Genomic DNA, 25,532 nt, shown 5'->3' on the forward strand with positions numbered 1-25,532 from the left:
GGTTCAAAGAGGTTAAGTGATTTTTCAAAGAGCTAGGGAAAAACTCAGTTTTCCTGCAAATCTGGGCTGCCCAGATATGAACATACACAGGGATATTTCTGCTGTGAGCGTGTGTTGTATCCTTATTTGCTGTCTAAACTGGAAGATCATTAAAATGTTCTGAATACAGCAGTTCTGAAGATTCCTATAAAAAAGGCTGAGAAAGGAAGAAGAGTGGAGGAATTGGAATTAGCATGCATGTATTTCTTTCTTTAGTCACCAAACCTATTTTATTTCATTTAAGTTCTAAAATATCCCTATGTAGTAAATATTGTTATAATCTTTTGACAAATGAGTAAGTAGAGAATCAGTATGATAGTCATTTTTCTAGTAAATTCTAGAGCTGGGACTACTCTAGTTTTGTTTGATACTAAGTGTTTCTTCTCCCACTGATGGGAAATAAGTGCAATGTTTATTTCCACAGTTGGTTTCCTATTTACCTCATTGTGCCAGAGTTTTAAAAAGTGTATTTAAATCTAGAATTTTCCAGCCTTTACATGAATTTTCAAAGCTACTAAGCATCTTAAGGTTCTTAAGAGAAGCCATGTAATGATCAGAAAGCATTTTTCTTGATGGGTTTTGGAACCAGTAAATTTGGGTTTTGTTCTTAATTCTGACATGCTTAATATATAGTTTTTTTTAACCTTCAAGTGATTTGTGTGTATATACTGTGTGTCATTACATGTATAATTATATTACACATTATATTACATATTATATCTATTTACATATAATATACACTTATGTAATACTTAATTTTTTATAATACTAGTTTTTTAAATTATTCATTTTATTTTATTTATTTATTTATTTATTTTTGGCTGCATTGGGTCTTTGCTGCTGTTCGTGGGCATTCTCTAGTTGTGGTGAGCAGGGGCTACTCTGTTGCAGTGCATGGACTTCTCAGTGCAGTGGCTTCTCTTGTTGCAGAGCATGGGCTCTACACACATGGGCTTCAGTAATTGCAGCATGTGGGCTCAGTAGCTGTAGCATGCAGGCCCTAGAGCATGCAGGCTTCAATAGCGGTGGCATGTGGGCTTAGTAGTTGTGACTCACGTGCTCTAAAGCACAGACTTAGTAGTTGTGGCGCATGGGCTTAGTTCCTTCACAGCACATGGGATCCTTCCAGATCAGGAATCAAACCCACGTCCCCTACATTAGCAGGTGGATTCTTAACCACTGCACCACCAGGGAAGTCCCTTAACTGCTACATAACAAAACACAATATTTTATTTTAAAATACTAGCAACATTTAAAGGAAGAAGAGCCTATATTTTTCTAGTATGATAGGGGTATTTTTTTACAAAAAGAAACGGTCTTTGGACTAATTTTTGAAGAACACTTGAGAGAAAAATTTGGCTTATCTTTTTATAACTCCTATAGATGTAAATAATAGGTTTTAGTTGAGTGACAGAACAGTATTTGGAAGACCAGGTATGCGCTGTTTATAGCATTGTTAAGCCAAAGGTAACAAAATACTGACCAAGGCAAGAGTGGGAAGGCAAAAAAGATTTAGAGATGTTTAAAAGAAACAGGAAAAAAAAAAGGAGAAAATGTATGCTTCTAAGATAAAGTTAAATTAAATAACCTATAAGTTTTTATACAGCTGGGAGTTTCTATTTGGCAAGTACACAAAAAAATTTCTAGAATAAAAAAAGAAGTAAAAATAAAGAAGACAGAAACTTTAGCAACAAAGAAAACATGTTAAACGATTGATTATAGACTAAGAATAAATGTAGATTACAGTAAGAGTCTGCTCTTATAAATAATCATGAGGCAACTAACCAACTTCACTTAAGCAGATTTCAGTTCCTTCTTGTCTCACAATCTGCATTGTCATGTTTTTGGTTACATAAGGCCATTATATTATAGAAGTTTTTTCTTAGGTTCTGATAGTGTTCATATTCAAAATTAACAAATGTTTTTATGAAGTATAAATTATGTTAATTTGGTATAGAAAACAAAATGAAGATGTAAATTGTGGTAGAGAATATGGATTTTAGTTAAGACCAGTGGTAGACAAAATGAGCTTTAGAAAATAATGGAAGAAAAGACATTTAAAAAATTCAGAATCAATAATGCCTATTTTATTCTCTATTGAAATAGAATATCTAATGAAATAAATTCAATTGATTTCACTATATAAAGGACCAGAGGAAAAGACAAAATCAAAGAAATACATAATTAAGATACTTTAAGAAATGGTGAATAACTTCCATTATCTTTTTAAATAAGTAAGGAACAGAATTTTGCATAGTAGTTTTCATGTTTTTCTTGTATACCCAGGGGGTTTATAATTTCAAAAGAATTGGAAAAAATATGGAAATTTAATTTCAAAGAATGAGTGATTATTACATATCATAAGGAGGCTACTCAATTTAATTCACTTTTTTTTATATTTCCTTTTTCAAAGATGCAACAAAATAACATGTTGCTATGCATAAACAACATGGTTTAAGATTTTGTAACTATTGCTTCCACTGGTTTTAACTCATTTCATAAAATGGATCTTTGTAATAGGTATATATATATTTATGTTATATATGCATTTTAAAAGTATACATAAGTATCCATTTTGGTATGTTCTTTTCTAATGAGTGATTTAGAAAGTAGAAATATGGTGCTCTCAAAAAAATGTAGTTCCATGCATGATCAAGACAAAAGTCATCATGGAAATTCAGTTTTATTATAGTCAGAAATTATGTAAAAGGTTGGAGACATACAGAAAAACTTTGCTTCATGTCTTAGAACTGGTATTTTTATCTCTTTTGAGACAACAAGGAGAACCATTTCTCACAACTTTCTAACAAGTATACCTACTGACTTTTCAGATAAATAAATAGTATGTGTATAAATACTTTTATTTTCTGTAGCAAAATATGAAAGAAAGAAAAAGGTTGCAATGGATAACAAATGCCTAGATTTAGAGGAATATTATTTATAGTCAAATAATAAAAAAAATTTAAAAATGGCAAGGAAACTCAAGAGTTTAACTTAAGGAAACAGATGTTACCTCTATCTTACAGGAATTGATTCTTTCTATGCAAAGATGTAATAAATGTATTCCAAAAGATTCTTTATGGTAGTTACAGCAATACAAGAGGGAAGAGGTCTTCAACAATTTACCATATTGGAAATGTGGCAATTGATCAGATACCAGAGACATAAAAAATCTGTTGTCTATAAAAATTATAGTCATAACTATAAAACCTAAAGAAAAGTAAGCAAAATGACAAAAAGTGAATCAATAGAAAAAAAGCAGTCATAAATCACAGCACAAGATATACTGAGTAGATGACTCTCTTGAGTAATTTATATGTTTTATTTGATTTTATATCCCCAAAGCAAGCATAGGTAAACTACTGCTTGATAAATCAATAGTTCTGCAAGTCTGTCAGTATAATGCTCATTGTTTAAAGTATTATATATATCTTATCTTTACAAAGGAAAAACTCTTAACTCTTACAAATGAGTAAGGCAAAAAGAATTGATCAAACACATTAACACAATCCATTACCAATCTTTGTTCCTTTTTCATTTTTTTTCTGTTTTTTTCTGTCTGATTTGCTTGCTGCCTGATTAATTAATGATGATGCCAGTCCATCATCAAAGAAATAGTCTTCTCCATAAAATTAGCATGTAAGAGTTTTTTAAAAATGTAGAATTTATTTATAATGTTATTCTTCTCCAAAAGAGACCTTGAAAACAGTGTCTTTAAAACAGAAATGCATAGACAACATATACTTCTAAAATCTTACAGATTTATCTTAAATACTGTTTAGATTCATGATCATTTAACACCCATGACATTCTCAATTCAAGTTACAACACTAAGAAAATACAGAACCTTTTTATTTCAACAAGTTTTAAGTCAACAGGTAGTTAATGTAAAAATTGATTTGCACATGCACAGACTCATAATACACATTACCCCCTTTGGTCAAGTAAGGGAGTAGAGGAGAATTTGTAACCTATTCTGAAAGCCTTTATTTTTGCTACAGTATATCAAGTGTCTCTGCCTTTAAAAAGGAATTATCTGGTTTTTTATCTCTGCTTTCTTCATATTGAAATTTCTCTACTGCAATGACTCTTTTTATATTTTCTATTATGAATTTTACTCTGTATTGGATCATTCCAAGTAACTTACAAAGATACATTGCTTCAGACATATTAAAACAAAACAAAGTTTCTCATATTCCTTTCCACCAACTACTTCAATCCCCTGTTCCCTTTTCCAGTGAAATATGTAGGTATCATTTATGCTTATTAAATCTACTTAGTCATAATCATCATTTGTTGTTCAATTCACTGTAACAGTTCTTTGAACTAATCAAGATTACTCAAAACCTCCATGCTGTCAATTTTCCCCCATCTCACTTGTTTTCATATTACTTGGCTTTTCAGCAGCCTTTGACACAGTTAATCTGGCCCCTCTTACTCAGTGATAATTGTAAATTCTTTCCACTTTCTGATGTTGCAATGACACAGGACTCCATATTTTCTGTCAAGAATAGCATTTACTTTCATACTTTTCAATGCTATCTGGAAGTCAATTATAAATTCTGATTGTATATCTCTAGCTCTAAACTTTTCCTGAAAGATAGATTCAAATACCCAATTAACTACTTCACATCTCCAGTTAGATATCCAATACTTATTTAAACCTTCACATATCCAAAATGAAGGATTCCGAAGTCCCAAGACTACCCCCACCCCAGCCTCCAACTCTCAGTAAATATCACTACCAACTTAGCTTTCAGGCCTAAATCCTAAAATCATTTTTAATTCTCTACTTTGCATTGCATTTAGCATTCATTTCCTTATGATGTCCTTTTAACTGTACATCAAGCCATCCATATCCTGAACCTGTTCTTTATTTTTTTTAAACATCTGTACAACCACATCCTAAAACAAGCCACCAGCGCTTTTCTCCTGCACTGTTGAAATAGCCTGCTATTTATTATTCTAACTTTTATGCTTAACCACTGTCATAACTTCCATTTAGCAACCAAACAGAATTTTTACAGCATGAATCAATTTGTCTCAAAGTTAAGATTTAGACACTTAGAACAAAATTTTAACATCCCATAGGGGCCTTATGTACAAGGCCCTACATCAACTGCCCCATGACCACTCCTCTGAACTCATATCCTACCAGCTCTCAAGCCCCTACAGGCACACTGATATTCTTTCTATTTCATGAGCAAGTCAGGTTTATTTCTTCTCTAATACATTTGTACCAGCTGATTCTGGGTACTAGAAACTGTGACACCCAAGAGTAGAAGGTGGTGGTGATACAAACAGTTTTCTCAGGGGTAAGGAATGAAGGAGGAGGCATGGTCTATAGATAATTAAAGACAACAACAAAACTGACTAAACATTGGTGTGCTTTTGTCATTATTGCACCTTGGCAATTCTAAACAATGCCAGTTATAATACATTCCTACCTGCTGGGTAGAACTGCCCATCACACCACTTTTCTGGTCCTTTTCTGACTAGAAGGTGTTCACCCCATCATGGCATGAGTGACTCTTATTAAATATATCTCTCTTTAAATGTGTCTTCTTCTTAGCAGTTTCATCTGCTATTTTCTTGCTTAGTTGTAGTTTACAGTAAAACCTTGGATTGCAAGTAATTTGTTCTGCGAGTGTTCCACAAGACAAGCAAACATTTCTAATAAATTTTAATTTGACAAATGAGCAATGTCTTGCAATATGAGTAGTAAGTGATGCCGAATGTCACATGATCACAGCTGAACCAATGGAGCTGACCGTGGACAAAGTGATGTATCTGCTTCGTGAGCAACAGCAAGAGGTTATGGAGGAGATCTCGTCTGCAGAGGAGGAGGAGAAAAAGGTGGAGGAATCCCATTTCAAATGAGATTAGGGAGATGTGTAAAATGTGGGAAACAGTGCAAAATTTTGAAGAAAATCACCACCCAAATAAGGCTGTAGCAATGCGAGCGATGAATCTGTTTAATGACAATGCAATGTCACATTTCCGCAAAATCTTCAAAAGGAGGCAAAAGCAAGTGTCATTGGATAGGTTCCTTGTTAAATTTGCATGAAAAGAAAATGATTCCATTGAGCCAATAGATAGCAGTGATTCCGTTAGTGATAGTGAAAGTCGTGCTACACAATAACCCTCCTCTCTCTTGTCTCCCTCACACCAGCCACAAAGGTTTTAAAAGGTAAGTGCAGGTTAATTTGTTTATTTTTCTTTATATTTTGCATTTCTTTATTATTTTGTATTATATTACTGTATTGTAATAATTTTTATATGAATATTTTTGGGTTGTGGAACAAATCATCTGTTTCCATTATTTCTTATGAGGAAATTTGCTTTGGTATACACGTGCTTTGGATTACAAGCATGTTTCCAGAGCAAATTATGCTCTCAAACCAAGGTTTTACTCTATTTGTTTTCATCTCTTTCCTTATAACCCTATTTTTCAGAAAATCAGACTTGAGGTTTTTGTTCACAGTGTTCCTGGTATAGTTACTCAATAAGTATTTGCTGAATCAACAAATGGAAAGTTTATGTTGGGTCTTAGGAATTTTAGCCTCATAAATTCTAACTATATGATGTTACTATATGATTTGTCTGGAATGTGAGAGAAAGCTTTTCATTGGTGTGTTACCATGGATCTAACAGTGTATGCTAGGAACACTGTCATAAAGAGGGATTGTAGTACATTGATTCAGATTTTACTAAAAACCTATTATCAAATGGACAATATGAGGCCAGTCATGAGTAGGATATAACCTCTCATCTTTTTTGCTCTATTAGATACATTGAGAAAATAAATATCAAAATGACTAATACCTGTCAGTGGTGTATTTAAAAATAAAATTTCTATAAGAAAAATTGTTTTCACTTTCATGGCTAGCATAATAAACCAGAAAGTAAAAGTCCATTCCATGAAGAAAGGAAAATTGAACTTAAATATTAAACTAGTACATAAGCATTTTTGTACATATTAAATAATATACATAGAATTTATCAAGAGGTCACACAGCGCAAGAACAATTATTTTTCTCAATTAAACATTAAAAAGAGAACTTCATTTTTTTGTTCATGCCTATTGTATAAGAATGATAAAATTAAAAAAGAATATATTAATTTGCAAGAGGACTAAGAAAAATTGTGGAACATTTGCAACAAAGCAAAAGCCATTTAAATCATTCAAACTTTTCCAGTAATTTTAATTTAGGATTTAGGGAAATTTGAATAAACTATTAAAGCCATTTTAATATTTTAGTAAGTGGAGTTTATAGAGATGAAATCTGGAGATTAAAATAGGATCCTTAGACTTAAGAATACATGATCTTGGCCGCGGGCCTGACTCCAGGCCTCGGTGGTGCTCTCCCAGCTGCTCCCTCGGCGAGCCTGCGGGCGGGCGCCCATCCGCCAGGAGAGCCCGTCAGACCGGTAGCCGATGCCCAGACTGGACGACCACCCCTGGAGCGGTCCCTGCGTGAAGGGCGCGAAGCGCAGAAGCCACCTGGGGGCCAGTGCCGGAGGGCTGGCGGCCAAAGTGGGAGACATGCGCATCTCCTCGGGGTCAGGCCCCTCCCCGCCGGTGGCCCACAGCGCCCGGGGCGACCCAGCGCCGTGGTGTGGGGGGCCGTGGCGGCAGCGCCCACGCCAGCTGGCACCACCACCTGGTGCAGAGGAGCCTGGTACTGTTCTCAGTGGGGGTGGTCCTGGCCCTGGTGCTGAACCTGCTGCAGGTCCAGAGGAATGTCACCCTGTTCCCCGAGGAGGTCATCGCCACCATCTTCTCCTCCGCCTGGTGGGTCCCTCCGTGCTGCGGGACGGCAGCTGCTGTCGTCGGCTTGCTCTACCCCTGCATCGACAGTCACCTTGGAGAACCGCACAAGTTTAAGAGGGAGTGGGCCAGCGTGATGCGCTGTGTGGCGGTCTTTGTTGGCATCAACCACGCCAGTGCTAAATTGGATTTTGCCAATAATGTCCAGCTCTGTCTTTGGGCCTGTGGTGGACATTTGACCGGTCAAGGAGTGGCCTTGGGCTTGGGATCACCGTCGCCTTCCTCGCCACCCTGGTCACTCAGCTGCTGGTGTACAACGGTGTCTATCAGTACACGTCCCCAGATTTTCTCTACATTCGCTCCTGGCTCCCGTGCATCTTCTTCTCGGGAGGTGTGACAGTGGGGAACATAGGACGACAGCTGGCCATGGGTGTTCCTGAAAAGCCACATAGTGATTGACTCTTCAAACCCGCTGGTCCTGAAGAATGGCAAGACGTGGGAAGAGAATGTGTGTACTGGATTGTGACAAAGATTATCATTTTTCCTCAATGATCTTTTCAGAGTGGGCTGGCTGTACAAGTGACCCCTGGAAAACACGTCTCCTGTTTAGAGTAGCAGAGCGGGCAGGTGCCACCTGTGCCGAGACGGCTCTTTGCCTGACGGCGTTCCTGCCGGGTCTGCTCTGCTCCGAGGCACTGAGCACGGGCCGGCCGGCCACAGGGTCCCGAGGATTCGGTCTCGCGTGTTATTAAAAGCAAGTTGCCATATTTCCAAGCCTTGAACTAAAGCCTAACTACCAGCTCTGATTTCCTATCAGCGCCCAGGGGATAGCTCGATGGTGCTTACAAAGATGAAGTGTGGTAAAATAGGAATATTACTCATCCAAAAGATTTTTAAAATAGGGTTGTGTAAAAAAAGGGGAAAGCGGCGGCGGCAGGCATAAGGTGGCAGCGCCGGGCACCCCGTCCCGCAACCGTGCGTGTTCACAGTGCACGGCCGGGCTGTTCGCTCCTCGGGGAGTCCCGTGTAGACAGTCTTGCTGAGAGCAGGAGGCAGCGAGAGGCCATCGTCCTGCGCTGTGACTGGTTGGAATGTCCTCCTCGTGTGGATGACGGTTATTCAGAACCCGTAATCGTCTGGCAGGCGTACCTGCCTGCCCTGTGTCAGTCTCAGCCAAGATCGTGTGTTGTCTCTGATTCTCCAGAGCAGAGCTGACTGGTTTTCCACAGCCCTATGGGATCTGCAGTCTGTGATTGCCTTGTACAGAGAAGCGTGCGTATGTCACTGCATTAAACATTCGCTGTTTCTAAAAACGCAAAAAAAAAAAAAAAAAGAATACATGATCTTTTGGCAAATCTCTAGGACAAAGCCACAGAAGAGAAAATTTACATTGATCTAATTATAGAATTAGTCTTTTATTTTGATAAGTGATTTGTTTGTGATATACATCAAACACATATATTCTTGCATCTTCTTGTTCACATTGCTACTTTTTGACTTTGAGTGTCATTTTTTATTCATTTATTTTTTTATACATCTTTATTGGAGTATAACTAACTGCTTCACAATGTTATATTAGTTTCTGCTGTACAACAGAGTGAATCAGCTATATGTATACATATATCCCCACATCCCTTCCCTTTTGAGGCTCCCTTCCATCTTCCCTACTCCACCCCTCTAGGTGTTGATCTCCCTGTGCTATGCAGCAGCTTCCCACTAGCTATTTTACATTTGGTAGTGTGTGTGTGTGTGTGTGTGTGTGTGTGTGTGTGTGTGTGTGTGTGTGAGAGAGAGAGAATGATACTCTCTCACTACATCACATTGTTATTTTTATAAAATATTTTTGCTTGTTACTCTTCGAGGAATAATAAGGCAGACTTTGGGGCTGAAGCAGAGTGATGCAAGGGATGAATTGCTGGAATTCAGATAAGGTGAAAAAGCAAATCATTAAATGTCTAGGAAACTATTCTAAGAACTTTGGAAATTCCTTGGAGTGTAATGGAAGCTACTGCAGGGTTTTGAGTAGAGGAGAGTCTGATCTAATGTACACAATTCATTGGACTCTCTCCTGTTGCTGGGTTGAGAGCATACTGGAGGAAAGCAAGAGTGAAAACTTGAAGTCAGTTAGTAGGTGATAGCAGTTTAGAGGTGAGAGGTTTTTGAAGAGGTCATATGGGGGTAATGAGTTAATAGCAATGAAGATAGCGAGAAGTGTTTTCATTCCAGACATACTTTAAAGTAGATCTGGTTAGATGGGGGAATGAGAAAGAGAGGAATCAGAGAGACTCCAGGGATTTTTGGCTTGAGCCCCACTGAGCAAGGATGTACTTTTAAGAATGTTTTGAGGCCTCTGAGCAGAGATGTTGATTAAGCACTGAATGCATCATTCAGCAGTTGTGGAGAAATGGCCAGGAGATATAAATTAGGAAACTGTTGACATATAGATATAATTTAAAGACATCATGTGAGGTGGTCTCACCAAAGAATTAAGTTTGGATAAATAAGGGAAGAGGACTGAGAATGATGTTTTAGGACATTGAAATATTAAAAAAAAAACTAGAGATAAAAAGAAGAAAGAACCTAATGACTGAAATGTAGAAACTAATCAAATAGAAAAAAACCAAGGGAGCTTAATGTCCTGGGATTTCAGGGCATAAACCATCACAAAGGAGTGTGGATGCTGCTGAGAGGTCAAATAGACCGATTCCCAATAATTGATTTTTGAATTTAACAAGATGAAGGCCATTGATGACTTGGACAAGATTCGTTTCTGTGGAATAGAGCTAGGCAAAGATGGGAAAACTGGAATTTAAAAGAGTAAATACATAGAATTTTTAAAACTGAACTGAAAAATTAGCCTAAAGGTGACTGGGTTTATTAGCCTGGGTCCATTGACACAAAACAGACATTGAAATTTCGACATGAAAAGTTTAAATAAAGATGCTTCAATTATAAAAAATAATTAGAGTTAGAAGGGGTTGTAAAGTAGGAAATTAAAAGAGAACTCTAAATAATACAGAAATAGCAGATATAAGGAGTAGCTACTACCTTTAGATATTTGCCTTATAAGGCTAATACCAACCCCCAGAGCTGAGATCTGGACCTCCTTGAAGAGGGAACAACCTTGGCTTCCTGGAAGAAAAAGAAGTCACTTTGGTACAGCAGTGGCAGGACTTGATAGAAACCTGTTCTCTAGTTCTCTAGAACTTACTAGAAATCTCCCCCCTACATGTCTCAAAAGAGACACTGTAGAATTTGCAGGTAAGCAGGCTTACACTAGGAAACAAAGTATTTCCTCTTGCAGTGTCTCTCCAGCGCCCTCTACTGACAATGCTTACCGTAGTGCCGGTTGGCAAGGAAAAATTATTTAAAGGACCCAAATCCATTTTCACGAAACAACCTACAAGGATGATTTTGAAACAGAGTTAATAAATTGGCAAAAGCGAACCTGGGGGAGTGGAGTCAAGCATGTTTATATACTTACAGGTGTGATTCAGAAGAGTGGGAAATTTGACGAAGTTACAGAGGGAAGAATTGTTGTAATATTTTCTTTGACTGTGCTAGAGTAGGTAGGATTTCATGCACAAGTGGATAGATTGGCTTTAGAAAAGAGAACTGGGAAATTGCCTATGTCAATAAGTGAAAAGCTAGAATATCTGCATGCAGATGTGTGTAGGTGAGCAGATGAAACGGTGGATCCTACATTTGACTGACTAATTCAGTGTTTGATCATGAAAAGATCATTTAATTTCATTAGACCTCAGTTTCCACATGAGGGCAAGGAGAAGATGAAAATATCCCTTGTAAGAGTAACATTGTATGATTGAAAGTAGGTCTTAATTTCCTAAGAATCGATGAGTGCTCAAAATTTTGTGACATAGATAATGTTATAGAGAAGATACATACACCTCACCATGTAAAAAAAATCATAATATTTCAAAATGCTCATGAATTTTTCATTTATTCAAAATATATTAATGTAAAGCAAAAACAACTTGAAGAATGCCTTTTGCTCACTAAATAAATGGTCTTTTGTGAAATATAAATTCTGTCCACTGTAATCATTTTTTCCTAGGTCATCATTTACAACTTTTAAATGTCAAAAAGAAAGTTACAACTTAGAAGTTTGCAAAGTAATGTTAACAGTTTATTTTTTAAGTTGTAAATTATTCCTAAGAGGAAAGGAAGCAAACTATAAGCTATGTGAAGAAACCACAAGTGAACTGAATTTTATCACATGTGTACTGAGACAACTACTACTGTGATTTTAATTTCCAAGAGTATCAGGCAAAAAAAACAGTTTATTATTTTAATGATTCTGAGAATGGAAAAAAATACCCCTTAGAGAAGAGCAATTTAACATTGATGACTATCCAGAGAATTAGGCACATATACTCTTTTCCATTCTAACTAAATGGAAAATGCCTATAGGTCACCCAAAATAGAAGTTGTTACTTTAATAATATCCAAAAACTAATAGTACAATACTAATGTTAAAAAATGATAAATACTTGTATATTATTTTGCATAAATATTCAAAATTTACTGGAGCAATGTTTTCCTTTCCAGTATATAAAGGAAAAATATCTTACTGGTATTGAAGCACTGAATATCATGCAGTTTCAATATTCTAACCATTAAGAAAATGTCACACATGTTAATTTAATATTTCCTACATATACATCAAATTTGCAAATTCAAATCCTGAAAAATTGGACAAATTTTTACTTATTTTCCATATGATCAAGTTGAGTTAATGAAAACATTTCAGAGATGGCTATTATCAGAAATATTTGTTAGTCTTCTGTCACTTAACCTCATCAAGTAGAATTCATCAAGTGGGTACATTACTTTTTAATTTTTTGAACCAAACGATAATTTATGAAACATGAGTGTAATTTTTTTTCACCTTTGTTAATTTGAAGTTATATTTACTCCAACATTTTCTACCCATTGTTAGCTTCCTTATCAGGCCAATACAGATCAGCTTGGAATGAATTTTTTCAGAGTTTCCAAAGAAAATATGTGAATGATCACATGAAGCAATACTAAAATGTGTATGTACCTTATTTCCTCAGATTTTTATTGCCTAAAGACTTTCAAAAACAGCTCTTTAATATTTTGCCAGTAGAAACTGAGGTTCTGAGAATTAAAGATAATTTTAGGTAATATTTTTACTTTAGTAACTCATAGATACATGTAAAATGTCTCAAATGGCTTTTTTTTCCACCTATGAGAATAAGCTTTCAAACAAAAAAATTATCTTTTGACTTTCATGTCTTAGCATTTATCACAAGTTGAAGTATAATCTATCATCATGACGCCAAAGCAGAAATGACAATGCAGATACTGAATACCTCAATTTCTTGTGTTATAGCTCAAGTATAAAGCTAGATAATTTAAACCAGAAAGACTAATTTTATTGTAATTCAAAGAAACTTTTCCTGATCAATTAGGTAATATTTTGTTATCTATAAATGTTTTCCTTGAAATTTATGATCATATAATTATTTACTGTTTCTCAATTTTATTGCAACCATATTAATATATTCATATATTTTATTTCTCTATATAATACTGTCTTTAAATGTATTTTACTGCATAATTAATGAAATTAATATAATCATTTTTATATTTTTAAGCTTCCAGTTGTACTTTTTAAATATACAATCTGTGTATATCTATATTAATATTTTCAGTGGTCATGATGTCTATTTTATGATTTTTTAGTAGTAAGATATGCTGGTAAAATACTAAATACTTTAAGCATATTATCTCCTTAAATGTTTCACTACATTCTTATTGTTATACTGTAGATATTTAGTTTATACATGAGGAAGTTGAAATAGTTAAATTACCCAAAGTCAAGTATAGTAGAAAAGGGATTAAATAGAATACTGCATGAAAAATATTTAATAATTTTTTCAAAATGCCTTTAAATTTTGATCATTAAAATTCTAACAGTCTTCTTATTGTTAAGACATGCTATTTTTTTCTTTGATCATAGATTTATTATAGAACAATATCCTAAGGATGTTATTGTGATATTTTAAATATTTAAGTATACTTCTGAGGACTTGTTCTTTCACTAAAAATCTATCTTTATTTGGCATGGAGTAATAATTTAATAAATAGATGTTTAAAGAATCAAATTTAATCAAAGAATCAACTTTAATCATTGACCTTAAAGGAAAATATTTCCTTATCTTCCAAAGAACTTTAAAAAAACAAATATCATATCACCTGACTGAAAAATAGCATTTGAAAATAAATACTATATAAATCATATTCTATCACTAAACTCTTGTGGTGTGGCTTCAAGGATATGGCTACCTATACGTTTCCCATTTTCCCGGTGTGATTAGGAGCTGAAATAACTAACTTAAATAAGGATTGTGGAGGTGTGTGTTGGGGGCAGGGAGAGTTAATCAGTGACACACAAAAAGTGAAAATAGAAGAAAAGACAGATGAAAAGTTAATATTTTCATTATTGGTTTTAAAATTGTTGTATATTGTACTATAGAATTCCTAAACAGTACATCTATACTTAAAGGTATATTTACCTCCTTAAAATATTTCAAATATTATTTCACATAAAAATTATTTGATAAACTATGTTAAGGAGATCATTAATTGTTTGCTTTTTATTTCCATCTGGGTTTTAATAACATACAGTTCCTGAGGTTATACATTCGTATTGTGGTACTTTTGCAAAATTCAAATCCTTCACAATTCCATGGTTAACACCTTTATTTTCTTTTGGTACTTCAGGCAGCCTAGAGTTATATATTATTCAATACTTGGGCAGAGGATATACACATTAAATGCATGTATAAGGATGAAATACGTGATCTTTAAAGCTAAAATATGCCATACTTCCCACAGGATAAAGTGGCAAATGTTGATGCTGAAATCACATAAAGTTGTCTTAGAAAAGACAGCAACTAAAACATGGTGTGTTTTCTATGATTAAGCCTTCTTATTACCTCTACATTTGGTTTCTGAAATATTTTTAATGATTTGCTCTAGACTAGCATTTCCCAGCACTTTGTTCCCAGACTAATAGTATGTAAAAGTATTTATCACAAAAGTGTTTCATGTTAAAAAAAGTTTATAAACTCATCTTGCTATGTCCCCCTTTTAAAATGTCACAATACAGATTGTCGCAGTAATCTCTAATAAAGAAATTAACTTAATTCTATCTCATGGAATCACTGACTTTTCTGAAGGCCACTTATTTCAAGTAAAAGCTATTGAAGTCTCATGGAAAGAATGGACTACGGTACCAAGGAGGGAAGCACTCTTCTGGGTGGTTTTATTTTCTAAAGTTTTGGAATTCTTAATGGTAAAAGTTAATAAACACTGGATTTTCATTTAGAGTAAATTATCCTAAATTAAGCATGTTCTAAGGTGTGCTTATATTTAAAGAAATTGGCTTTCTTCCACTTTTATGAGTCTCTCTACCGCAAAGTAGCCTGCAAAATTGGCTTTGCTGAACTGGAAAAGCAGCATATTCAGTGCATTCAATAAGCTAACCTATAAAGGCCTGGAAATAGAGTCATAAATAAAAATGAGTGTGTTATTCTCGATTCAGTCAGCTGTGGGGGTTTTCCAAACCATTAAACAACTTCACAGTTTGCTACAAATTCAGCATACGTTCTGTACTCTTTTCAAAAGAAGGCTAAGAATACAAGATAGCAAATATATGGTAAGAATTTAGGGAGTAATGAATATTTAATCACAATGAACACCAGAAATCTTATTTCAGGGAGTAGTCACCCATAATATTCATCTATTTTAACAGTAAAAGATGTAACTTGATTCTGACCATTAGTTTTCACGTCATGCCAATATACATTCATGATAATGTTCATCATTCTCAAAATATCCTAAATATATATATGTATGTACATATAAAAGAGCAGATAAATAGTCTATGTCTGAAATATAAAGATCTATTTAAATCATAAATGTCCATTTCATCTGATTGATCATAAGAGAGTGGATGGCATTTTGTTCTGATTTCATGTCCAGAAATGAAGCCTAGACATGTTTCCTTTTTAATAAATGTCTCAACAGCTATTGTCATCTTAGTCCATATGTCACCAGGCTCTTTTTTTCTTGTAAATATATGTTTTCTTTAAAAAGTCCTCAGACTCCTTTCCCTATATATTATCATTGCCTTTAGAGTATGCCTTATTGGTTTTTGCAAAAGACTCTATGTTAATTGAATAACTCCAGTCATGTATTTCCCCACCTGTATCCATCCTTCACAATGCTTTCAAAGTGAATTTTTTAAAACACAAGTTTAATTATTAACTTCATTGGCTTTGGAACACACATCATATATACATATACCATACAATTTCCATCACATTATATTCTATGTTACAATCTTCTTTCCTGTAGTTATGAATCTACTTGTAGAAAGCAACAGGATCTTTTTAAAGTTTTTTTCTGGTTTAGTACATGACAAGTATTCTTGCCTCTATATCCACAACCTGAACCTCATACTCAGACATGTATGTGTTTGACTAGATACCTGCTTCACCATTAAAAACTCAACTTGGGGTTGACTTTCCTATGAGGCACTTCCTTGACCACTTCTACCTGTTTTCAGAGATGGGTGCTCCTCTCAGTGTTCTTATAGCACCTGTTTTAACTCTATTCCTAACACTGGTAAAATATTATTTACATTATTTAGAGGTATGTTTTTATGTGGCCTAATCTATTGCAAGTTCCTTAAGATCTTATCTTCAATATCTGACACACATTGAGCACCTAATCACTGTCTTTTGCAATGTAAAGAATTTTTAAAAATAGTTGCTTATAAGTGTTTACTATAGCCAATTTTAAACAGATTGCTCTGAACTTAACTAGTTTTTATCTTCTGGGTGTGACGTTTTTTTTGAACCAGTAAATTTATCTGAAAAATTAAACTCAAATTTTTATGTAAAGCTGTGATAAAATATCAGAAAACATACAAAACACAAATGAAGTATGACAATTCACTATGTTGAATGCTAAAGTCAATTAAAATTTTGTCCATTTTAAATTACATTATTTTGGTATATTTTGCAGGAATTTCAAAGTTTTTATTTTTATTTTTTATGTGCATATATATGTATATGTATACATTTATGTACAAATATGTATAAACCAATGCATATATTTGTGTATATATATATGTAAAAAGAACATATATATTTAATGTTTTTCTTATTAATCTAACATTTTCCTTTAGAGTATTTTGTTAGTTGAGTACTTTAATAGCAAAGAATATCAGGCTCTATGATTCCTCTTAGAAGAAGAAAAGTGAATCCATTTTCTCCTTGCTGTGATTGTGACAGTTTTCGCATACTTAACAAAGCCACGTTCTTTGCGTGTGTAAAGTCCCCAGAGTAACAGAAAAGTGTCAGAAAAATAATGCTATTGTTTCAGAAAAAGAATGCTTTTTTAAAATAACAACATTGACTCAAGATGTCTTGAGTGTTTCATGACTCTGTCCTTTGACTGAAACAAATATAGGTGTAAATAACTGTATCATTCATTAGTTGTTTTGACTATTAAGTTGAGGTGAATGCAAAATATTCAACTAAAGATGTTCTGAGAGGAATCAGCATGGAAAAGCAATTACAACGTTGCAAAAATAAATGAATGTGGGTGTTTGCATCCTTCAATAGATATGGAATGTGGGTATTTATTTGCATTGTCAAAATTATAGCTGAAACAAGATCAGATCATTCATTCAGTACTTCTGCAATGATAAAGATTATTTTATTTAGGGATCATGAAATGTGAAAAACATCATAACTTCAAGCATAAAAGCAGTCTTACAAGTTGAAGTAGCTTTTTTACCAAGATGAAAAATGCAAAATTTGTCACTTCTTAGGGTTTTTTCATGAACTTTGTTTACAGAATTTAGTCAACTCCAAATTCTCCCAATAGAGAATAATGAGAGGTAAATGAAATATGTTCTTCAGTACTTAACATTTTGCTTGCCCCTATCAATCCTTCTTTTAATTCTCTCTTCTTCCTTTATTCCCCAGCACCCAGCATCCTTCATATTTATAGTTTTCTACCCTTCTGTTTGCTTCCTAGGCTGAACCTTGGGTCAGGATTTTTTCTAAAGTTTTGTATTCCCTAGTTAAAATGTAATCATGAAGTGTCCAATTCTTTCAGTTTTTCTGAGGAATGGTTGGAATATATGAGAGAAAAAGAAAACACAAATAAAAAGAATACTTACAGTATGAAGAAAATTGCAACACAACTGCATAAGACCAGATAATAAGAAATGCCATGTACCTGATAGCAAGTCCTTAAGATATTTCATGAGAATAGAATAAAACATTTTATCGATTAAATTGCAAAGCTGGAAATAGTCTTTAAAGGTAGCTGACAATACACATAGAGTAAAACAAGTGAAATATGACAATCATTTGCTTAGATTTTTGTTATCCAAGTATATTAGTTGCCTTGCTCTGCCATAATAAAATACTGCAGACTATGTGGCTTAAGTAACAGAAATTTATTTTCTCACAGTTCTGGAGGCTGTAAGTCCAAGATCAAGGTACCAGAAAGTGGGATTCCTGGTGAGCTGTCTTCCTAGCTTGCAGACCTTCCCACTAATGCCTAAAGAATACACTAGATAGAGGACCTGTTCCAGGAAGGGAGTTACCACCATACACAACCATAGTACGAACTAGGTATGTAGATGGGGAAGAACCTAGCAAAGTCTGATGATTAAAATTTCTCTCTGTGTCCCATAGTCTCTGCATGGCCCAGAAAACATTCATTTACCAAACATTTGTTTTTCCATCTCCATGTGAATTGCTTTCCTCCTCTTTGAGGGCCCAAACCACAACCTCAAACATCCTCTTCTATATTTAGCTGAAGATGGTATTTAAGGTGAGGGCTTCAGCCATTTTGGTGAGCTAGTTTTCCTGGGTTTCTACCATGTGTATATGTTATTAAAATTTTGTTTGATTTTCTCCTGTTAATCTGTCTCTACTCAATTTAATTATTAGACCAGCCAGAAGAACCTAGTAGAGTAGAGGAAAATTTCTTCTTCCCTAACAGCTCCTTCCTCTGAATCAAATATGTGGTAGTTTGTACAACAAAATAATAATATTCATTGCTTATTATCTTCAATTACTTGCTCTCTTCTTTATCTTCTCTCTTAGATCAGGATAAGAGGTTATATTAACCAAATATAAACCAAATCATAAACTTCTTTGTAACATGCTGAATAATTATATATTAGAAGAAAACCATTAAAGTTATACATTAGGAGAAAACCATTAAACCATAAAACCATTAAAACCATTAAACCATCCAGTAATCCCACTACTGGGCATATACCCAAAGAAAACCATAATCCCAAAAGAAACTTGTACCATAATGTTTATTGCAGCACTATTTACAATAGCCAGGACATGGAAGCAACCTAAATGCCCATCAACAAATGAATGGATACAGAAGATGTGGCATATATATACAATGGAATATTACTCAGCTATAAAAAGGGATGAGATGGAGCTATATGTAATGAGGTGGATAGAACTACAGTCTGTCATACAGAGTGAAGTAAGTCAGAAAGAGAAGGACAAATATTGTATGCTAACTCACATATACGGAATCTAAAAATGGTACTGTTGGACTCAGTGACCAGAACAAGGATGCAGATACAGAGAATGGACTGGAGAACTCGAGGTATGGGAGGGGGCGGGGGGTGAAGGGGAAACTGAGACGAAGCGAGAGAGTAGCACAGACATATATATACTACCAACTGTAAAATAGTCAGTGGGAAGTTGTTGTATAACAAAGGGAGTCCAACTCGAGGATGGAAGATGCCTTTGAGGACTGGGGCGGGGAGGGTGGGGGGGGCTTGGGGGGGGCGTCAAGGAAGGGAGGGAAGATGGGGATATGTGTATAAAAACGGATGATTGAACCTGGTGTACCCCCCAAAAAAATAAATAAATAAATAAATAAATAAATAAAACCAAAAAAAACCATTAAACCATATGTGTTAGGAGAAAACCATTAAACCATTTTAAATTGATAACGTTATGTCAACAGATAAATTGAAACATTAGCAAAATGTGGATAGATATAGAAATCATTCATCTATAAGAATTCAGAAGCAATAACATAAGAAGATAGAAAGATTAAAGCAGGGAAACTTAAACTTCCCCAGAAGGTAATCTGGACACTAAAACTTAAAAGCAATTTATTCCATCTTGGCTCATGAGGTGATTTCATTTATTTGGCAAGATACAATAAAAAATTTAGAAAATAGTGCATAGAATAATATTTGATGTCTTGTATTACTTGTGACTTCTCTGAAATAGTTTAGAGCTGCTATTAAGAAACACTTTTTCTCTCCCTAGTGACTAGAATTTTAGTATTCTCTATGTATTGTGATCAGAATTCTCCATATAGATGAGATTACCCACAAGGTATAAGAAACTGACTAGAATTTATAAACTGTGCCCCCCATGAATATCATAGAAGAAAAGCTAGCTTATACTTTGCTAAGTTTCATTACTTGTTTTCAATTAAGAATTCTATTAGTAAGTTTTTTTTCAAACAATATAATTCTGAAACAATGTAATTATCCAATTGGAATCATATAGGAATTAATATTTCAAAAATCTGATAAAATGAATTTTTTACATTATATATCTTATTTTAGATTCTCCCTAAACTTTAAAATTAGCAAAACTTGAACAACAATTTTAAATAATGTTATGTGATTTAAATATATAGGAAATAGTTTCACATACTTGATCACATAAATGCCTTGAGGAATGTAAAAAAGGCATTATTCACATTTTAATATACGAAGGATTAAAATTCATGAAATTTTGCTGATATTCATAAAGCTTGGAATAGTTACAGCCAGGACTGATATCCATAACTTTGGATTTCTGAATCTATAAACATTCCACTAGACTTATTCATTTTTAACTCTGTGCTAAAATTTTATGCTCTATTATCCGTAGACATTCAGGTAAATTTGTCCACTTGTTTTTGGAAGAAACAAAGTATTGCTGTATTGTAACTCCCTTTCTCAGAGAATGCTGCCTTTAAAAGTTGAATCAGTAGACTCTGTTAAATAAAATTAAGTTTGATATGTTCTTATATGTTTGTGTTCCACTTGTTTGCACTAACAATACATTTTTTTCACTTAGATTTTGTACAGCATGTGAATAGAAACTATATCTTCTACCACTGTATATCCTCGATGGTTCCTACTATAATCTTAAATATTACTAGACAATCAATATATTTATTAATATTATATTAATAAATATATTATTTTCTCAATAACCAATTATTAATATACATTTTGGGTTGTGCTTGTGGCTACTCACAAATTAGTGGCTGAGCTTCCCATTTATTTAAGTCAAAATATATCTCACATATAAGTGCACTAAATAACTTCGAACTAATGACTGGAGTGCTTCTGATCTCAACCAAATAACTGAGTGAATGAGTAATGTGTGGATAAATCAAGAATGGTAGCACACTAAGTAGGTACTCTTTAAGCCTTCAGATTAGATTGAGTTCCTCTGTAGTATTTCTGCTATATTTCCAAGATTAGCCTTAGCTTTTATACACTTATAATGTTCTGACAGTCACTGGGCATGAGCTTTTCTAAAGTTGAAACTACATGTTTTGACACAAAACACATTCTACTGATATGTTGATGCTTATTGGCCTTTACCTGCTCAAAGTAAAAGATACATCTTTTTCTTTTATTTGGTTAAATTTAGCTAAAGAATCTCTGTTGTATAACTAATTGATTGCTGTTTGTATTTTTTTTTAATTTTGAGGGTACTAAAATATAAAGACCTCTTTTTGAAAGATTTGTTGAGCAACTTCTTTCCCAAACGTTATTCCTTTTATATAATAATTCAACAACATAACAAGCTAAAAGGTAGTTAGATCAAAAGACAGATGAGTGATCGATAGGTAGATAGATAATAGATAGATAGATGATAGATAGATAGATAGATAGATAGAGAGAGAGATAGATAGATGATAGATAGATAGATAGATAGATAGATAGATAGAGTTTTTATATTATACATTGGCATATAATATAATTGTATAATTGTTAATATCAAATTGTCTTTATTAGGAAAGGACATGTTTCATATTTCCAAATTTCTCATATAAGACTTTGCCAGTTGTCTCCATGTATTTACTCATTGAGCATTCTTTAAATCCACATAATATAGATTATCAGTGTTCTTGAAGATCCATGGAAATTTTTTAGGATCCAAACTGAATTGCTTGAATTATTTCTTTCCTTAATCTTTCTGCTACATTTGGTATTTGTAGACCTCCCCTCTTTTAACACTTTTCTTTCTCTTTGAGAGGTATATAATATCCTACATATTTCTCTCAAAGTCTTGGTTTCCCTTGGTTTTCATTCTTTATTGCCTCTCTTATACTTGTATGTATTCACTAAGGTTGAGACTGTGGCTCACTGTTTTTCTCTATCCATATTCTTTCAATCTTTTTATCTCTTCCAATGACTATAAATATCATGTCCAGGTTTAAAAATTCTTAATCAATGTTTTCATCCCTGATTTTTCAAATATCTACTCTTATTGTAAAGTCATTACACAAGCCTATATGTTAAGCTTTATATAAATATTTTTACATAAATATTTTCAGCTTGAAATCTATTCATTTTATAGATGTGTTGGTTAAAATGCAAACCATACACATACAACAAGGAAAACAACAAAATCCAAAATGTTACTGTTAATAAAATACCAGAATCAATCATTTGGTGAAAATTATTCTAGAAATCTGTTCATTCATTCATTCACTCACTCACTTATTCCACAAAAGCTTTCTAAGTACAATCTGTGTGGAAGGAGTATGTCCTATGGGATTAGCACTGAATCAAACAGACTGGTCCCTACTCTACTATAGCTCACATTTTAACAGGAAGGGGATGACAGGGTGGAGGGGTGGCAATAGATATTAAATATATGCATTCACCATAATTCAGATGGTAAAAAAAAATATGAATTAAACTAAACGGAACAAGGTAAGAGAGTGATTGGAGTTGCCAATTTGGGCAGGCTGGCCAGGAAATTCCTCCATAAAGAAGTGACTTTCAGCAGAGACATAAAAGAAATGAAGAAAAAACTAAATGGATGTCAGGCAAAGAGTATTCCAAGAGGAGGGAACATCAAATGCAAAGACTGACGCGAGAATGTATGTAACATATTTGAGGAACAACAAAGAGGCCAAGGTAACTAGAGTTCATTGGACAAGGTAGCAGGGGTGCATAAGATCAGGTTAGTAGTGATCAGGAAGTAGATAATACAGGTCTTATAGACAGTCATAGGTATTTTAACCTTTATTCCAATTACTAGAGAAAGTCACTGCAGGATTTTGAGTGAAGACACATACCTTATGTTTTTTCTCATTTTTTTTTTTATTACGGAAAGATTCAAATGTACTCAAAAGTAGAGAGTAATTATATCTTAAAAGGATTGTTCTAGCTAATGTATGAAAAATAAACTATATCGTAGAGCAATAGGTAAGATTCCAGCAGGAGACAAAATTCATTGACAATGGTTCATATGAAAAGATATTAATAAAGGCACTACTCACAAAGATGTGGCCAGTGTTGAATAAATGAACAAGGGATATTGAGGACTCAGAGGCCCTGAATTACAGGGATGATGGAGGAAACCTTATTACATAGTCCAGAGAGACTAGGGCTATGGCAGTGAGGCTGCCCTACTTAAACTTTCATCCTGAAGAGACAACACTATGCTACATAAGGAGACAGCCATGTCATGCAAGGAGGAGGGAAGACAGATTCTTATCTTCGCTTTCTCCTCCTGACTTCCTGCTTGTAAATCCCATTGGCTGGACCTAGATGAAAGTAATTCAGAAGGGAGCCAGGAGATACAGTTTTAGAAGGTTCAGTCTCACAAGGAACTGAACAGGACAGAATAGCGCAAAATGAATAATGGGAAAGCAAATGAGAAATAGCCAGCACTAAGAAGAAAGACTGGAAGCAGATTCACTAGTTAGTAAGTAATACAATACTTCAGGTGATGATGGTGCAAGCTTGTCTTGGGATGGTAGTAGTAAATATATTCTGGATATATTTTTATGCTCAAGCTATAAAGATGGTCTAGTGGATTTGATGTGTCGAATAGGAGGAGAAAAGGATTCAATGAAGACATTAGGGTTATACAATTATATGACTTCAAATACAAGGATTGAAGTGTGAATGGATGAATGCATGGGTAGCTGAGTGAAATGGAAATAGGGAAAGAAAGATAACAGGTAAGAGAGACGGGGAGAGAGAGGGGGAGTGTTTTACTAAAAACAGCATCTCAGTAAACAAGATGTACTTTTAAAAATATTATCATTTTGAATTCTACTTGATTTCCTTTCATTCCTCTGGTCTATGATCTTTCTTAGTGAAATGTTCTTTACTCTTTTTCAAGCATGGTGATAAGGTATCTATCTTTATTAATTCAGTTTAAGGAAGACCTACTGTTGTAAATATTTCTTTACCACATAACAACTCGTTAATCACATCTTCCTGTTTCCTAGAGCACTTTGCTCATACATCTGTTAGTAACCCTTTACTAATTGTAGAAGTTTTAGTTGTATTCTTACCACTGACTCTTTACTAATAGCGGAAGAGTTTTAGTTATATTCTTACAGCTCTTTTTCTTTGTGAATTATGACACCTTGCACTTCAGAAAAAAATTCTGTTTATGATTATGTTCCTAAGACAGTGCCTCTAAAACAGTATGAACCATGATGAGTGTTTATTGCATTGGTTAATTAAATGTACTCTCCTGAATGTCAGATGTAATCATTTTAACTCATATTTCTACAAAGAGGGAAGTCATTTAATTTTTATAACTGATGTCTTCTTGTTTTTAAGCTTCTATTCCTCCTGATGGCAGAATAATTTATAGTTAATAGAAAACTTAGAAAATTAGGAAAAAATTATATGGTTCATGACTGTGACTTCCAGGTGACTATTCTGTAAATTGGAAGTCCAAAGCCCCTTTTAGGGCTGTCTCTTCCCTCTCAAGAGGTCTCACCCCAATCTTCCTCCTCCCTTAGATGGTGCCTGTTGAAAGAGGATGTTCACATGTCTTTACAATGATGGAGATACTTCTCTTCCACACACTGTCATCTGGGTCCTGATATATTCTCAACTTTCAAATATACAATACAGGGTTACTAACTATGGTCACCATGCTGTACATTACATCCCCAGGAATTACTTATTTCATAACTGGAAGTTTGTACCTTTTGAACGCCTGCTCCCTTTGCCTCTGGCAAGCACCAGTGTGTTATATGGATCTATGGGCTCATTTTTGTTTGTTTATTTTTAGATTCTACGTATAGGTGAGATCATACAGTATTTCTCTTTTTTCTCTGACTTATTTATCTTAACATAATGCTCTCAAGGTCCATCCATGTTGTCACAAATGGCAAGGTTTTCTTCTTTCATAAAGCTGAATTTATATATTTACATATATAGCCTTTTTTTATCTCTTTATCCATTCATCCTTCAATGGACCTTATGTTGTTCCCATTTCTTGGCTATAGTGAATAATGCAATGAACATGGGGATGCAGATATCTTTTCAAGTGTTTTCTCTTCCTTTGGACAAATGCTCAGAAGTGGAATTTCTGAATCTGGTGAATATCAC

At 34.2% G+C, this 25,532-nt stretch overlaps 1 protein-coding gene and 1 pseudogene across 2 annotated transcripts in view; both read left to right on the plus strand.

The window, feature by feature from the left end:
- Nucleotides 1-25,532, plus strand: part of KLHL1 (kelch like family member 1) — a 365,245-nt gene that overhangs the window by 222,154 nt on the left and 117,559 nt on the right. The gene's annotated exons all lie outside the window — the stretch shown is intronic.
- LOC130835987 (insulin-induced gene 1 protein-like) lies at nucleotides 7,389-8,754 on the plus strand (annotated as a pseudogene).

The sequence above is a fragment of the Hippopotamus amphibius genome, chromosome 14 (assembly GCF_030028045.1).
Source record: "Hippopotamus amphibius kiboko isolate mHipAmp2 chromosome 14, mHipAmp2.hap2, whole genome shotgun sequence".
In the NCBI taxonomy this organism is placed as follows: Eukaryota; Metazoa; Chordata; class Mammalia; order Artiodactyla; family Hippopotamidae; genus Hippopotamus; species Hippopotamus amphibius.